Source organism: Oncorhynchus keta, chromosome 11 (assembly GCF_023373465.1).
Source record: "Oncorhynchus keta strain PuntledgeMale-10-30-2019 chromosome 11, Oket_V2, whole genome shotgun sequence".
NCBI lineage: Eukaryota > Metazoa > Chordata > Actinopteri > Salmoniformes > Salmonidae > Oncorhynchus > Oncorhynchus keta.
In genome coordinates, this window is record NC_068431.1 from 36,281,205 (window position 1) to 36,298,519 (window position 17,315).

Sequence of the window (17,315 nt, forward strand, 5' to 3'; positions counted from 1 at the left end):
TTGCTTCCTTGACGATACATGTTTGACAAAAGGCCATAGCCAAGCCTCCCTGAAAAAAAAACATGACGGTGGCAAGGATAAACATTGGAGTTTGATGGGCTCTATTCGATCCATATTGCAGAAGTTCAGCATTAAAGCCCAATTTAAATTTAAAGGCAATGGTCCCACGTTGACGGTAAACGCTGCATATGTCTGCTCAATTGGAAATTACCATTAGATTTGTATTGTGCATACAGATTGAAATAGAGCCCTATGTACAGTATTTATAATACAGGCATCATCCAGGTCTCTTTCAGCTTCTAATAAAAGCAATTTCTTTTAGCTGAATACATTGTGTATAATAGTTTAAAGATAGAAACCCATTACCCCTCTCTTACCACTGGTGAAATACAATGGTTTTACATGCGGAATTAAACTGAAATCAGACAAATCTTGGATTCAATGATATTTGTTTGCGGTGTACCACTTCAGCTCAGTTCATTACTAAATGAAAAAGTTAAAGTAAAAATACAAATCAATACATTAACAATTATATTCTAGCTCAAGTCATTGGTTATGTGGCCAAAGTTGCCAGTAATCCAACTTTTCATCCACAAAACCTTTTATCATTCAGAATGGACTTCAATCTTTGAGAGTTGTAATTCTATTGCCTTGTATTTTTGCCTCTGCAAAAGGTGGCATTCTCTTAAGAAGCCTCTCTTCAAAGTCTCAAGTTTAATGCCATAGGTCTGTACCAGGATCTCCAATGCTACAATGAAGGGTCTCAGCTTTCCATCTGTCTGTTTCCATGGTCACCCCCATCTTAGTACACTTTTCAATTGCTTCAATAGACAGCCTCACAGTCTCCAAAGTAGCAGGCTTGGACCTAATTTACACCACAGAGTGAGAGAGACCATAACATTTATAGGTTTTATATGAATATCATCACTAGCCTGCAATAAAGAGCTGATCATCTATTTGAAAAGCAGAGGCAATGGCAGACCACCCGGCCCTTAGTAACAGGACCCACCTTATAAACACTGGTTCTTCCAGTTGAGTTGAGAGAAATACTGTCAAAGTACTCACTGGAGTACACATTGGTCACCCTTACGGCATCTCCAACCAAAGCACTGCAGTTGCGGGCCTGCTCTCTCCAGAGACAGACCTCAATAGAACCAGTCTGCAAGGTCATGCTGTGGCGCTCAATCAACTTCCTGGTGCTCTCCTTTTTCACGTTCACTTTATTCACAGGTGTCATCTGAACAAAAAGAGGGTGTTGTTAGCTAAAAACAATTAACAAATGGTTATTTTAAGGTCATTTCAAGAGGTACTGTATGACTCACATCAATAACAGTTCCATCAATGCTCATCTAGCTGCCTGGGTAAGAGGCCTTGACATCAGTGATGGAGCAGATTGGATGGTGGGCCGGTTCAATGAGCATTCTTGCCTCCAACTCCAGCCTCTGAGGAACTTCTAATTGGCTTGTTTTGGACACTTTTAATTTTTTTGTGACCTTCACTATATCCCCTTCCACAATGAGGGCTTTGAACTGGTAAAAGCTTCCCTTTTGGAATAAGTCGTATCACTCCTTCCCATATCAAATCAAATCAATATACAGTGACTTTGATACTGGCTGTGTCATCAGTCAGACCTACATGGAAAATAATTTGTTTTTTCTTTGCCTTTGTGTCATAATATATCAGATCAGATTTTTATCACCAAGTCCTCCCAGGTTTTTCATGTCTGCCATGGTTAGCATCTGACAAACACAGTGTAGAAGAGGATCTGTCACACAATTTATAACCACATATAATATCCAATTGACTCTGTGTGACCGATCAGGTATTTAACCCTTGACTGTAGGCGTCTGTGTGACTCAAGCTCTGGGACCTAATGATTCTTCAGGTTTCAGAAAAGGATAGGCTGAGTTTACACAGGCAGACAGATTCTGATTTTTTTTCCCAATTATTGGCTAAAGAATTTATCTGATTGGTAAAAAACAAAACAATAAGTGAAACAAATATCAGCATTGGGTTGCCTGTGTAAATACAGCCAAACTTACACAGGAGTTGGATTTGCACTTGGAAGAGGGGGGAGGATTACCCTGAGAAAGTACAAATATGTGTGGTTCTGTCATATAAACATAATGGGTAGAACATACATACAAATTACTGTAATTATATGGGGGGTTTAGTCAAACCATCCTCACCTATACCAGTTCAAAGTATCTGTATTGCTAACTTCAGCTTGTAAATGGATTGCAAAATGTGCCCATACCTTGTTATTTTCCCCTTGCACCTTGTTCTCTGGACCTTAAAACAAATGAGTCACAATGAATTCTGCTCAAAATTGGCATGACACAATTAAAATAATAATTGTCAAGTGAACATCTACAGTTGAAGTCGGAAATGTACATACACCTTAGCCAATACATTTAAACTCAGTTTTCCACAATTGCTGACATGTAATACTAGTAAAAATTCCCTGTCTTAGGTCAGTTTGGATCACCACTTTATTTTAAGAACGTGAAATGTCAGAATTGTAAAAAAATAATAATTGGTTTCTTTCATCACATTCCCAGTGGGTCAGAAGCTTACATGCACTCAATTAGTATTTGGTAGCATTGCCTTTAAATTGTTTAACTTGGGTCAAACGTTTCGGGTAGCCTTCCACAAACTTCCCACAATAAGTTGGGTGAATTTTGGCCCATTCCTCCTGACAGAGCTGTTGTAACTGAGTCAGGTTTGTAGGCATCCTTGCTCGCACATGCTTTTTCAGTTCTTCCCACACATTTTCTATGGGATTGAGTTCAGGGCTTTGTGATGGCCACTCCAATACCTTGACTTGGTTGTCCTTAAGCCATTTTTCCACAACTTTGGAAGTATGCTTGGGGTCATTGTCCATTTGGAAGACCCGTTTGTGACCAAGCTTTAACTTCGTGACTGATGTCTTGAGATGTTGCTTCAATATATCCACATAATTTTCCTGCCTCATGATGCCATCTATTTTGTGAAGTGCAGCAGTCCCTACTGCAGCACAGCACCCACACAACATGATGCTGCCACCCCCGTGCTTCACGGTTGGGATGGTGTCTTCGGTTTGCAAGCCCTTTTTCCTCCAAACATAATGATGGTCATTATGGCCAAACAGTTCTATTTTTGGTTCATCAGAAGAGGTCATTTCTCCAAAAAGTATGATTTTTGTCCCCATGTGCAGTTGCAAACCGTAGTCTGGCTTTTTTATGGTGGGTTTGGAGCAGTGACTTCTTCCTTGCTGAGCAGCCTTTCAGGTTATGTCGATATAGGACTCGTTTTACTGTGGATATAGATACTTTTGTACCTGTTTCCTCCAGCATCTTCACACGGTCCTTTGCTGTTGTTCTGAGATTGATTTGCTCTTTTCGCACCAAAGTACGTTCATCTCTAGGAGACAGAATGCGTCTCCTTCCTGAGCGGTATGATGGCTGCGTGGTCCCATGGTGTTTATACTTGCGTACTATTGTTTGAATAGATTAGCGTGGTACCTTCAGACATTTGAAAATTGCTCCCAAGGATGAACCAGATGTGTGGAGGTCTACAATTTATTTTCTGAAGTCGTGGCTGATTTCTTTTGATTTTCCCATGATGTCAAGCAAAGAGGCAGTGAGTTTGAAGGTAGGCCTTGAAATACATCAACAGGTACACCTCCAATTGACTCAAATTATGTAAATTAGCCTATCAGAAGCTTCTAAAGCCATGACATAATGTCATGAAATTTTCCAAGCTGTTTAAAGGCCCAGTCAACATAGTGTATGTAAACTTCTGACCCACTGGAATTGTGATACAGTGAATTATAAGTGAAATAATCTGTCTGCAAACAATTGTTGGAAAAATTACTTGTGTCATGCACAAAGTAGATGTCCAACCCGACTTGCCAAAACTATAGTTTGTGAACCAGAAATTTGTGGAGTGGTTGAAAAATGAGTATTAATGACTCCAACCTAAGTGTATGTAAACTTCTGACTTCAACTGTATGTAGAATATGAATGGCCCTCATAAATTGATTGACTGAAACTTGAAAACATATTCTTTAGAACCTGGTTCTGACTCCTTGTCCTCTGATTCGCTCATATATTTCCTCTTCTGTCCTGAAAAATAAATGTATTTTCTATCAAATAATAATTGTATTGTTGTTTTTATGAATATTGTTTTTCCTTCATCTCAATGTCCTATGCACAACAGAAATGTACCACTAGACGAGAGCAGTGGAAATCTGCTTTAAATGAATTTCCTATACCAACAGTTCAAGTGATCTCATCATTCACACACCCTGCTAGATGTTACTAATTTGAATGGACACTGGACCAACGGAGAAAATTAATGTAGTCAAAAACACTTTCTCAAATAAAATAAATTCAAACCAGTGGCTGCAGGTATCTCTTCCTCAGCCTCGAATCAGTTGTGTGGTTCTTATGCAGTCCTACAGGGATGGGAAAAACAAACACAATAATTAACAACCCAGTGGGCATTTGACGATAACGACGTCTTTTACTTGTTGAAATCTGGTCAGGACGTTTTATAACCAGAACCAACCAGATTAAGACGTAAAAGACGTCATGTGTTCTTTACATTTTGTTTTGTGGGAAATAGAAATGTGTCTGTTATTATTTACACTACAGTCTAACTGTTATTCAACTAAACTGTTTTTGGAATATCAAATGCCAACAACAATGGTGGTTTAGTTTGTCTTGCAAAATAACTTTTTTTTGTCTAACATTGTGGGTGTCAATGTCAACAATTAAATGTTTAAAAACAATATATTATTAGCTTTTTTTTAAGTAGCTTAAAAAATATATTTCCTTAGTAAACTAGTAAGCTATGTGACTGACTTCCTATTCATCTGTAGACACATTTTTTTATTTTTATCAGAACACAAAAGGTTTGGAACGACAACAAGCTGTCAATCATTTACATAACTACGTTTCACAGGTCATGGCTAGAAAGTAACCAGCTTTTGCCAAAATAACGTCAGATTTAATTTTTCGTAGCATTTTGGAAGAATTTACGCTGCAGGTTAGGAGAATTAACATAGCATGTTAGGAGCATTAGGTTAAGGTTAGGAAAATAATTAGGCTTAGGGTTAGCTAAAAATGCACACAACAAAATCTACCTTTGACGTTAATTTGACAAAAGCTGGATCCCTTCTAGCCATGTCTCAAAGGGATTGAAGAAAACAAAATTATTCTGTTGATTATTCTTCGCATTTAGGCTACGCATAAAGTAGGCTACTTAGCCTTGGCCTCTACGGGAGGTTTGTACCTTGGGATAATAGTTCATTTGGCTGGTGTGTAACTTTCATTGGGTTGTAATCTATTGTAACCTACATCGAATCTATCTGCCACAGTTTTGTAAATGTCTTATGATTAAATATTTGTTTTGCCTCTTTCCAAAGATGCCTTCATGCAATGAGGAAAAGTGGTGCCAAGCACTCACTAAGATTATAGAGGAACGCCCTAACAAAAGTAAAACAATGGACCTTTATATACTCTGTCCCAGTCTTTCTATGCATGTAATGTATTTTGGTGGATTCTGAAACAATTGCTGTATGCAGATGTGCAAAAAATTGTACTATAGATTCGTTTTTGCCATTGCTTGATCAATTTTAAATAATTTCTTGCAGATTTCAACTTTATTTTTGTGACTATGGAAACAATTAGACATTTAATTAACAATTTTTTCAATATCCAACTTTATTCTCTGCTTTTTACAGTAGGTAATAAACTGTAGTCAGGTGGTCATTACCAGGTTATGATGAGGTCTTAACCTAATGCTCCTAACATGCTATGTTAATTCTCCTAACCTGCAGCGTAAATTCTTCCAAAATGCTACGAAAAATTAAATCTGACATTATTTTGACAAAAGCTGGTTACTTTCTAGCCATGACCTGTGAAACGTACTAATGTAAATGATTGACAGCTTGTTGTCGTTCCAAACCCTTTGTGTTCTGATAAAAAATAAAAAATAAATAGTCTACAGATGAATAGGAAGTCAGTCACATAGCTTACTAGTTTACTAAGGAAATATATTTTTTAAGCTACTTAAAAAAAAGCTAATAATATATTGTTTTTAAACATTTAATTGTTGACATTGACATCCACAATGTTAGACAAAAAAAGCTTATTTTGCAAGACAAACTAAACCAGTGTAAATAATGACAGACACATTTCTATTTCCTACACAACAAAACGTGAAGAACACAGATAATCTCTTTTGGCAACTGCAGGGTTGGGGAGTATTGGATTACATGTAATCCCTTACATGTAAAGGATTACAAAAACCGGTAACTGTAATCCGTTACATTACCAGCAATCAGATTACAGATACTTTTGAAAAACTAGATGATTACTTCGAGGATTGCTTTTACATTCAGAAAGTATGTTTGCGGAAAAAAAATATTTGACACTTCTGTTTTCTTAATGACATTTCAAATCAACATTGAAAAAATGCGCAAATGTAAGTTTGTTCTACCTGAGCGAGCCTGACCACAAGTCAGAGACCACTATGATGACACACCAAATGTGTTTGATGGATCGCGGGAAAATAGCTGTTTCTTCCAATGGTGCGATTGCCTTCGGCATCCAAATATGATCCATTTGAATAAAGGCTTGGAGGTAAGGATGACAGCATTGGTGTAGTCTACGGCGATGCAGATATCACTTACTATTGATATCTACATAACACATTGATGTGAATCACACTGCTGCTCTCTCATTTAGCTATTTGTGCCTTAAGGAAAGAGGGGCTTTTATTGCTCAATCTCATTTTTGCTGATAACAAACAAAATAATCCAAAAGCAGAATGAACACATGCTCAAACTTGTACACATTTGTTGGATTTATAAATTATATATACAAAACTGGTCAAAAGTTTTAGAACACCTACTCATTCAAGGGTTTTTCTTTTTTTTTTACTATTTTCTACATTGTAGAATAATAGTGACATCAAAACTATGAAATAACACATGGAATAATATACTAAACATAAAAAGTGTTAAACAAATCAAAATATATTATATATTTGAGATTCTTCAAATAGCCACCCTTTGCTTAATCATTATAATGATTTACTGCCTTGTGCAGTCAACTGGTGTCTAGTTGTCTTTTTGGTCAGGGAATTAACAAAGTTAGACCTATATTTACTGTGGGATTGACCTTTTGTGATGATGGGTGGAGGTCTTGTGATGTTGGAGGGTACTCTGTCTGGCTCCACCATGGCCAGGGCTTGGAATGGAACTCGTGTCACCTGTTTGGTTAGGTAATATAAGGAGATATTCAAAAAGTGTATTTGGTATCAATACAACTCCATCCAGACAAATAAACAAGTTTGTAGATGTTCACTGGTTGTTTGTCTGTTAGTAAACCAGCGGTCCCTACCTGAGAGGTGTCATGGGAGGAGAGTGTGAGCTGAGATAGGTCTGGCATGGAGACCGACAGGATGTTGTTGGGGTATTCGAGTAGGTAGGAATCCACTAGGGTGTGACCACCCTTAGTGCTTCCTTCTCTTCACTCTCTTTTCCTTCCGTGTCACTGCAGGACGATTCTAGGATCTCGCTCATGTCCATGTTCCTGAATGTCAGGTCATCATTGCAGATGCTGATATTACCTAGACAGAGAGAATAAAGGCAATTACAAAGAAGAATCACATAGGACCCAAGGCCAAGGTTGGTTATTGTTGATCACAAGAGAAACAGAAAGTGAGACAGAGAAAGATAAACAGACAGAGAGAGAGAGAGAGAGAGAGAGAGAGAGAGAGAGAGAGAGAGAGAGAGAGAGAGAGAGAGAGAGAGAGAGAGAGAGAGAGAGAGAAATGCAGGCAAAGAGAAACAGACACAAATAGATGGAGAGACAGACAGAGACAGACAGAGACAGACAGAACGAGACAGAGAGACAGAGGCAGAGATAAAGACAGATAGAGAGAAAAAGACAGATAGGGCTGATCCCAATTAGTCGACTGGTCGATTGTTTGGTCGATAAGCTGTTGGTTGACCGAAAATTTTCTTTGTCAAGCAGTAGCAAATTTACAGTGCATTCGGGAAGTACTCAGACCCCTTCCCTTTTTCCACATTTTGTTACATAACAGCCTTATTCTAAAATTGATCAAATTTGTCCTCGTCAATCTACACACAATACAACAAACAGAAATGCCTTATTTAAGAAAGAATTCAGACCCTTTGCTATGAGGCTTGAAACTGAGCTCAAGTGTATCCTGTTTCCATTGATCATCCTTGAGATGTTCCTACGACTTGATTGGAGTCCACCTGTGGTAAATTCAATTGATTGGACTTGATTCGGAAAGGCAAATACTTGTCTATATAAGATCCCACAGTTAGTGCATGTCAGAGCAAAAACCAAGCCATGAGGTCGAAGGAATTGTCCGTAGAGCTCCAAGACAGGATTGTGTTGAGGCACAGATCTAGGAAAGGGTAGCAAAAAATGTCTACAGCATTGAGGGTCCCCAAGAACACAGTGGTCCTCCATCATTCTTTGACGGAAGAAGTTTGGAACCAACAAGACTCTTCCTGGAGCTGACTGCCCAGTCAAACTGAGCAATCGGGGGAGAAGAGCCTTGGTCAGGGAGGTGACCAAGAACCCGATGGTCGCTCTGTCAGAGCTCCAGAATCCCTCTGTTGAAATCACTAACTAACATCAAGGCGGTGTCCCGTTCCTGTAGGTTCATGCTCTACAACATCCGCAGAGTACGACCCTGCCTCACACAGGAAGCGGCGCAGGTCCTAATCCAGGCACTTGTCATCTCCCGTCTTGATTACTGCAACTCGCTGTTGGCTGGGCTCCCTGCCTGTGCCATTAAACCCCTACAACTCATCCAGAACGCCGCAGCCCGTCTGGTGTTCAACCTTCCCAAGTTCTCTCACGTCACCCCGCTCCTCCGCTCTCTCCACTGGCTTCCAGTTGAAGCTCGCATCCGCTACAAGACCATGGTGCTCGCCCACGGAGCTGTGAGGGGAACGGCACCTCAGTACCTCCAGGCTCTGATCAGACCCTACACCCAAACAAGGGCACTGCGTTCATCCACCTCTGGCCTGCTCGCCTCCCTACCACTGAGGAAGTACAGTTCCCGCTCAGCCCAGTCAAAACTGTTCGCTGCTCTGGCCCCCCAATGGTGGAACAAACTCCCTCACGACGCCAGGACAGCGGAGTCAATCACCACCTTCCGGAGACACCTGAAACCCCACCTCTTCAAGGAATACCTAGGATAGGGTAAGTAAGGGTAAGTAATCCTTCTCCCCCCCCTCCCCCAACAAGATTTAGATGCAAGTGGCTGTTCCACTGGTTGTCTTAAGGTGTATGCACCAATTTGTAAGTCGCTCTGGATAAGAGCGTCTGCTAAATGACTTAAATGTAAATGTAAATGTTGAAATGGGAGAACCTTACAGAAGGACAGCCATCTCTGTAGCACTCTACCAATCAGGCTTTTGTGGTAGAGTGGCCAGACGGAAGCCACTCCTCATTAAAAAGGCACATGACAGCCCGCTTGGAGTTTTCCAAATGGCACCTAAAGGACTCTCAGACCATGAGAAACAAGATTGTCTGTTCTGATGAAACCAAGATTGAACTCTTTGGCATGACTAGTCAGGATCGAGGGTAAGATTAATGGAGCGAAGTACAGAGAGATCCTTGATGAAAACCTGTTCCAGAGCTTTCAGGACCTCAGACTGGGGCGAAGGTTCACCTTCTTTAAGGACAATGACCCTAAGCACACAGCCAAGACAACACAGGAGTGGCTTCGGGACAAGTCTCTGAATGTCCTTGAGTGGCCCAGCCAGAGCCCGGACTTGAACCTGATCGAACATCTGTGGAGAGACCTGAAAATAGCTGTGCAGCAACGCACCCCATCCAACCTGCCAGAGCTTGAGAGGATCTGCAGAGAAGAGTGAGAGAAACTCCCCAAATACAGGTGTGCCAAGATTATAGCGTCATATCCAAGAAGACTCGAGGCTGTAAACGCTGCCAAAGGTGCTTCAACAAAGTACTGAGTAAAGGGTCTGAATACATACGTAAATGTGATATTTCAATTTTCTCTTTGTCATTATGGGGTACTGTGTGTAGAATGATGGGGAAAAACATTTAATTTAGTGTAACAAAATATGTACAAAGGGAAGGGGTCTGAAACCTTTCCGAATGCCCTGTATATAGAGCACCAGTCAAAAGTTTGGACACACCTACTCATTCAAGGGTTTTTCTTTAGTTCTACTGTTTAATACATTGTAGAACAATAGTGAAGACATCGAAATAACACATATGGAATCATGTAGTAACCAAAGAAATGTTAAACAAATCCAAATATATTTTTGATTCTTCAAGGTAGCCACTCTTTGCCTTGATGACATCTTTGCACACCCTTGGCATTCTCTCAACCAGCTTCACGAGGTAGTCATCTGGAATGCATTTCAATTAACAGATGTGCTTTATAAAAAGTTGATGTGTTATTTCTTCTCTTCTTAATGCTTGTGAGCCAATTAGTTGTGTAATAAAATGGTAAGGGTGGTATACAGAAGATAGCCCTATTTCGTAAAAGACCAAGTCCATATTATGGCAAGAACAGCTCAAATAAGCAAAGAGAAACGACAGTCCATCATTACTTTAAGACATGAAGGTCAGTCAATCCGGAAAATGTCAAGAATTTATGAAAGTTTCTTCAAGTGCAGTTGCAAAAACGATCAAGCGCTATGATGAAACTGGCTCTCATGAGGACCGCCACAGGAAGAGAGAGTTAACTGTGTTGCAGAGCTTAAGTTCATTAGAGTTACTAGCCTTAGAAATTGCAGCCCAAATAAATGCTTCCCAGAGTTCAAGTAACGGACACATCTCAACATCAACTGTTCAGAGGAGACTGCGTGAATCAGGCCTTCATGGTCAAATTGCTGCAAAGAACCCACTATTAAAGGACACCAATAAGAAGAAAAGACTTGCTTGGGCCAAGAAACACGAGCAATGGACTTTAGTGGTGGAAAACTGTCCTTTGGTTTGATGAGTTCAAATTTGAGATGTTGGTTCCAACCGCCGTGTCTTTGTGAGATGCATAGTAGGTGAACTGAGGATCTCCGCATGTGTGGTTCCCACCGTGAAGCATGGAGGAGGAGGTGTGATGGTGCTTTGCTGGTGACACTGCCAGTGATTTATTTAGAATTCAAGGCACACTTAACCAGCATGGCTACCACAGCATTCTGCAGTGATACGCCATCCCATCTGGTTTGGGCTTAGTGGGCCTATCATTTGTTTTTCAACAGGACAATGACACAACACACCTCCAAGTTGTGTAAGGGCTATTTGACCAAGAAGGAGAGTGATGGAGGGCTGTATCAGATGACCTGGCCTCCACAATCACCCGACCTCAACCCAATTGAGATGGTTTGGGATGAGTTGGACCGCAGAGTGAAGGAAAAGCAGCCAACAAGTTCTCGGCATATGTGGGAACTCCTTCAAGACTGTTGGAAAAGCATTCCAGGTGAAGCTGTTTGAGAGTAATGCCAAGAGTGTGCAAAGCTGTCATCAAGGCAAAGGGTGGCTACTTCGAAGAATCTAAAATCAAAAATATATTTTGATATGTTTAACAGTTTTTTGGATACTACATGATTCCATGTGTGTTATTTCATAGTTTTGATGTCTTCACTATTATTCTACAATGTAGAAAATAGTACAAAATAAAGAAAAACCCTTGAATGAGTAGGTGTGTACAAACTTTGGACTGGTACTATATATATATATATATATATATATATATATATATATATATATATAGTGTTTATCAATTGCCTATTACATACACTATATATACAAAAGTATGTGGTCACCTCTTCACATAAGTGGATTTGGCACACAGCCATGCAATCTCCATAGTCATTGGCAGTAGAATAGTTTTATTCAAGAGCTCAGTGACTTTCAACGTGGTACCGTCATACAGTATGTAGGATGCCACCTTTCCAACAAGTCAGTTCATCAAATTTCTGCCCTGCTAGAGCTACCCTGGTCAAATGTAACTGCTGACATTGTGAAATGGAAACATATACGAGCAACAATGGCTCAGCCGTGAAGTGGTAGGCCACACAAGCTCACAGAATGGCACTGCCAAGTGCTGAAGCACGTAGCCTGTAAAAATCTTCTGTTCTCGGTTGCAACACTCTGGAAGCATTGTCAGCACAAGAACAGTTTGTCTGGGTTTCCATGGCCGAGCAGCTGCACACCATCCTAAGATCACCATGCGCAATGCCAAGCGTCAGCTGGAGTGGTGCAAAGCAAGCAGTCATTGGACTCCGGAGCAGTGGAAACGAGTTCTCTGGAGTGATGAATCATGCTTCACCATCTGGTAGTCCGACGGACAAATCTGAGTTTGGCAGATGCCAGGAGAATGGTACCTGCCCCAATGCATATTGCCAACTGTAAAGTTTGGTGGATGAGGAATAATAGTCTGGGATTGTTTTTTATATTTCAGGCTAGGCCCCTTAGTTCCAGTGAAAGGAAATCTTTTTTTGGCCCTTTTTCTCCCCATTTACGTGGTATCCAATTGGAAGTAGGTACACTCTTGTCTCATCGCTGCAACTCCCGTACGGACTCGGGAGATGCGAAGGTCGAGGGCCATGTGTCCTTCGAAACTGACAAACATTTTTAAATGGTAAACGCCTGAGTGAATTATCTTTATTTATCCACCATCTTTGCTGCAGACAAATATGATCAGCTCAGTCGCGACTCGCAAACTTTGCAGGTGGTTCTGATTAATAAACAATGCCGTGCTGGTGGGTGGTACGATTAAAATAAAACCCAGCCCTGAAACTAAATGTAGGCTAAAAATAAATGTACATGTCATTTCATAGGAAAAGCAATGGTGTAAAGTACTTAAGTAAAAATATTTTAAAGTACCACATAAGTATTTTAAAATATATCTGTACTTTACTATTTATATTTTTTGACAACTTTGCCTTTTACTCCACTACATTCCTAAACAAAATAATACTTACTTTTTTGGGGTACTTTTTACTCCATACACTTTCATTGACATACAAAAGTAGTCAGGACAGGAAAATGGTCCAATTCACACTTATCAAGAGAACATCACTGGTCTGGCGGTCTCAATAAACACAAATGCTTGTTTGTAAATTATGTCTGAGTGTTAGAGTGTGCCCCTGGCTTTCCGTAAATAATAGAAAATAGAAAATTGTGCCATCTGGTTTGTTTAATATAAGGAATGTGAAATAATTTATACTTTTACTTTTGATACTTAAGTATATTTAATACCAAATACTTTTAGACTTTTACTCAAGTAGTATTTTACTGGGTGAATTTCACTTGAGTAATTTTCTTTTCAGGCATCTTTACTATTACTCAAGTATGACAATTTTATACTTTTTCCACCACTGAGGAAAAGACGCATTGTTGGCACAAATGTTCTGTTTGTCGAGTTAAGTCAATAAAACGATTACTTATTGACTTAAATAGTTCTGCAACATCATAGCCATTGTCTTTCAGCTCGAAAAAGTGCATTTCTACTGGTGTAGGCGTTTCAGTCTCCACTCTGTTGATGCTGATCCAAGTCAAGCACGGGGTCCAACAGTGGAGGCTCCTCAAAGGAGGAAGGGGAGGACCATCCTCCTCAGTGAATTTCATTCAAATAAAAATGGTAAAACATTTTAAAAGTTATTATTTTCTAGATAAAACTATACTAAATATAATCACGTCACCAAATAACTGATTAAACACATAATTTGGAAAGAAGGTCTACAGTAGCCTCAACAGCACTCTGTAGTTTAGCACCATAGTGTAGCCAGAGGACAGCTGGCTTCCGTCCTCCTTTGGGTACATTGACTTCAATACAAAACCTAGGAGGCTCATGGTTCTCACCCCCTTCTATAGACTTACATGCTGACCACACCACTCGCGTCGCGCAAGTGTTGCAAAATAAATGTACACATAGATGTTATTCAATCATTGAGCCAAAAATGACCAGCATATTTGACCATGCTGGTCATTTTTGGCTCCTGCGTAGCCAGGCGTTAAAATAGAACTTGATTCTATTTATGACGCATTGCAAGGCCTGCCTCTCCCATCTCCTCATTGTTTTTTAGGGGCAATATACCCACGTGGGTGATTAAAATATGAACTGGGGTCCACACTCCAGTCCAGTTGGTAGTGGTAATGCACCTTAAAGTTGGTTGCCAACCGCCATATAAAGTCCAAAGAAGAAGAAGCCTGAAGGAGGAGCGATTACTAGAAACAAACTCAGTTTACCCTTTTATCAGTGGAGTAGAGGACCTTGTGCATTTCAGGTCAAATAACAACCCAATGATTATATCCCAGGACAAATTAGCTAGCAACAGCAAGCTATCTAGCTAAATTGCCATAAATGTTTAATGCTTTACGACCTGTCCCGAAATTAATATAGTTGGTTCAGAATTAGTTTTGATATTTCAACCTGAGTGTCCTCCTGATCATGTCTGGTGTGGGTGGACAAAATCAACATGTGCGCAATGGCGGACACACGCGCGCGAGCGGTCTAGTCAACATGTTATACAGTAATAATGACAACTTCCAGGGAACGTCCTCCAACCCATCAGAGCTCTTGCACTCAATGAACTGACATATCCACCCAATCAAAGGATCAGAAAATGTATCCAGCACTGAAAGCATAAACTACAGCTGGGATAGCACTGCAGTGCAAAACATGTGGTGAGTAGTTGACTCAAAGGGGGAGAAAGACAGTAGACAACCGTTTAGAACAAATTAATTTCTTCCAAAATGAAGGAGTTTCAATTACATAGCTAGCAAATGCAGCTAGCTAGTTTAGTCTACTGAAACGCCCTGCTCAAACAAAGGGATGTTATGTTAGCTAGCTGGCTATGCCCATCCAATAAAACACTGGAACTCTTCCAAGTCAAGGTATGCTTTTGGTTTTACTAATTTATTGCAACTGGGGCCCACCGGTGTAACTGCTTACTGACTGTACACTGTACTGCATGATTGTAGCGGGTTTACTAACGCATTAGTTCTATTAGCTATGCTGACTACGACATTACTTTAGCTAATATGGTGACAACAATGTAGGCTGTGTGTAGCGGTTTGGCTTGGAAATCTTTTTTCGCCTGGTCACATACAGCTGATGTGTTGTGCACTGAAGTCCACAAGCAACTGGACAAGGTAAGAGGAGAGAGCATAGTTGCGAAAAGGAAAACAACGTGGCTACTATGAAAGTGAACTGTGTTTAAGTGTGATCAGGGGTGTATTCATTCCGCCGATTCTGTAGAAAAACGTTTCTTAAAACGGAAAACAAAATGGGGATAAACATACCTGAATATGTCCAATAGAAACTTGTTTGTAACTGTTGGACTAATGATTACACCCCATATCAAATCAAATCAAATGTATTTATATAGCCCTTCGTACATCAGCTGATATCTCAAAGTGCTGTACAGAAACCCAGCCTAAAACCCCAAACAGCAAACAATGCAGGTGTAGAAGCACGGTGGCTAGGAAAAACTCCCTAGAAAGTCCAAGACTTAGGAAGAAACCTAGAGAGGAACCAGGCTATGTGGGGTGGCCAGTCCTCTTCTGGCTGTGCCGGGTGGAGATTATAACAGAACATGGCCAAGATGTTCAAATGTTCATAAATGACCAGCATGGTCGAATAATAATAAGGCAGAACAGTTGAAACTGGAGCAGCAGCACGGCCAGGTGGACTGGGGACAGCAAGGAGTCATCATGTCCTGAGGCATGGTCCTAGGGCTCAGGTCCTCCGAGAGAAAGAAAGAAAGAGAGAAGTAGAGAGAGCACACTTAAATTCACACAGGACACCGAATAGGACAGGAGAAGTACTCCAGATATAACAAACTGACCCTAGCCCCCCTGACACATAAACTACTGCAGCATAAATACTGGAGGCTGAGACATGAGGGGTCAGGAGACACTGTGGCCCCATCTGAGGATACTCCCGGACAGGGCCAAACAGGAAGGATATAACCCCACTCACTTTGCCAAAGCACAGCCCCCACACCACTGGAGGGATATCTTCAACCACCAACTTACCATCCTGAGACAAGGCTGAGTATAGCCCACAAAGATCTCCGTCACGGCACAACCCAGGAGGGGGGTGAAATAGTGAATCAACCCACCCCTCCCAGGGACGGTATGAGAGCCCCAGTAAGCCAGTGACTCAGCCCCTGTAATAGGGTTAGAGGCAGAGAATCCCAGTGGAAAGAGGGGAACCGGCCAGGCAGAGACAGCAAGGGCGGTTCGTTGCTCCAGAGCCTTTCCGTTCACCTTCCCACTCCTGGGCCAGACTACACTCAATCATATGACCCACTGAAGAGATACGTCTTCAGTAAAGACTTAAAGGTTGAGACCGAATTTGCGTCTCTGACATGGATAGGCAGACCGTTCCATAAAAATGGAGCTCTATAGGAGAAAGCCCTGCCTCCAGCTGTTTGCTTAGAAATTCTAGGGACCGTAGCGTACGTGTAGGTATGTATGGCAGGACCAAATCAGAGAGATAGGTAGGAGCAAGCCCATGGAATGCTTTGTAGGTTAGCAGTAAAACCTTGAAATCAGCCCTTGCTTTGACAGGGAGCCAGTGTAGGGAGGCTAGCACTGGAGTAATATGATCACATTTTTTGGTTCTGGTCAGGCTTCTAGCAGCCGTATTTAGCACTAACTGAAGTTTATTTAGTGCTTTATCCAGGTAGCCAGAAAGTAGAGCATTGCAGTAGTCTAACCTAGAAGTGACAAAAGCATGGATTAATTTTTCTGCATCATTTTTGGACAGAAAGTTTCTGATTTTTGCAATGTTACGTAAGATGGAAAAAAGCGGTCCTGATGGTCTTGATATGTTCTTCAATAGAGAGATCAGGGTCCAGAGTAACGCCGAGGTCCTTCACAGTTTTATTTGAGACGACTGTTCAACCATTAAGATTAATTGTCAGATTCAACAGAAGATCTCTTTGTTTCTTGGGACCTAGAACAAGCATCTCTGTTTTGTCCGAGTTTAAAAGTAGAACGTTTGCAGCCATCTACTTCCGTATGTCTGAAACACATGCTTCTAGTGAGGGCAATTTTGGGGCTTCACCATGTTTAATTGAAATGTACAGCTGTGTGTCATCCGCATAGCAGTGAAAGTTAACATTATGTTTTCGAATGACATCCCCAAGAGGTAAAATATATAGTAAAAACAATAGTGGTCCTAAAACGGAACCTTGAGGAACACCGAAATTTACAGTTGATTTGTCAGAGGACAAACCATTCACAGAGACAAACTGATATCTTTCCGACAGATAAGATCTAAACCAGGCCAGAACT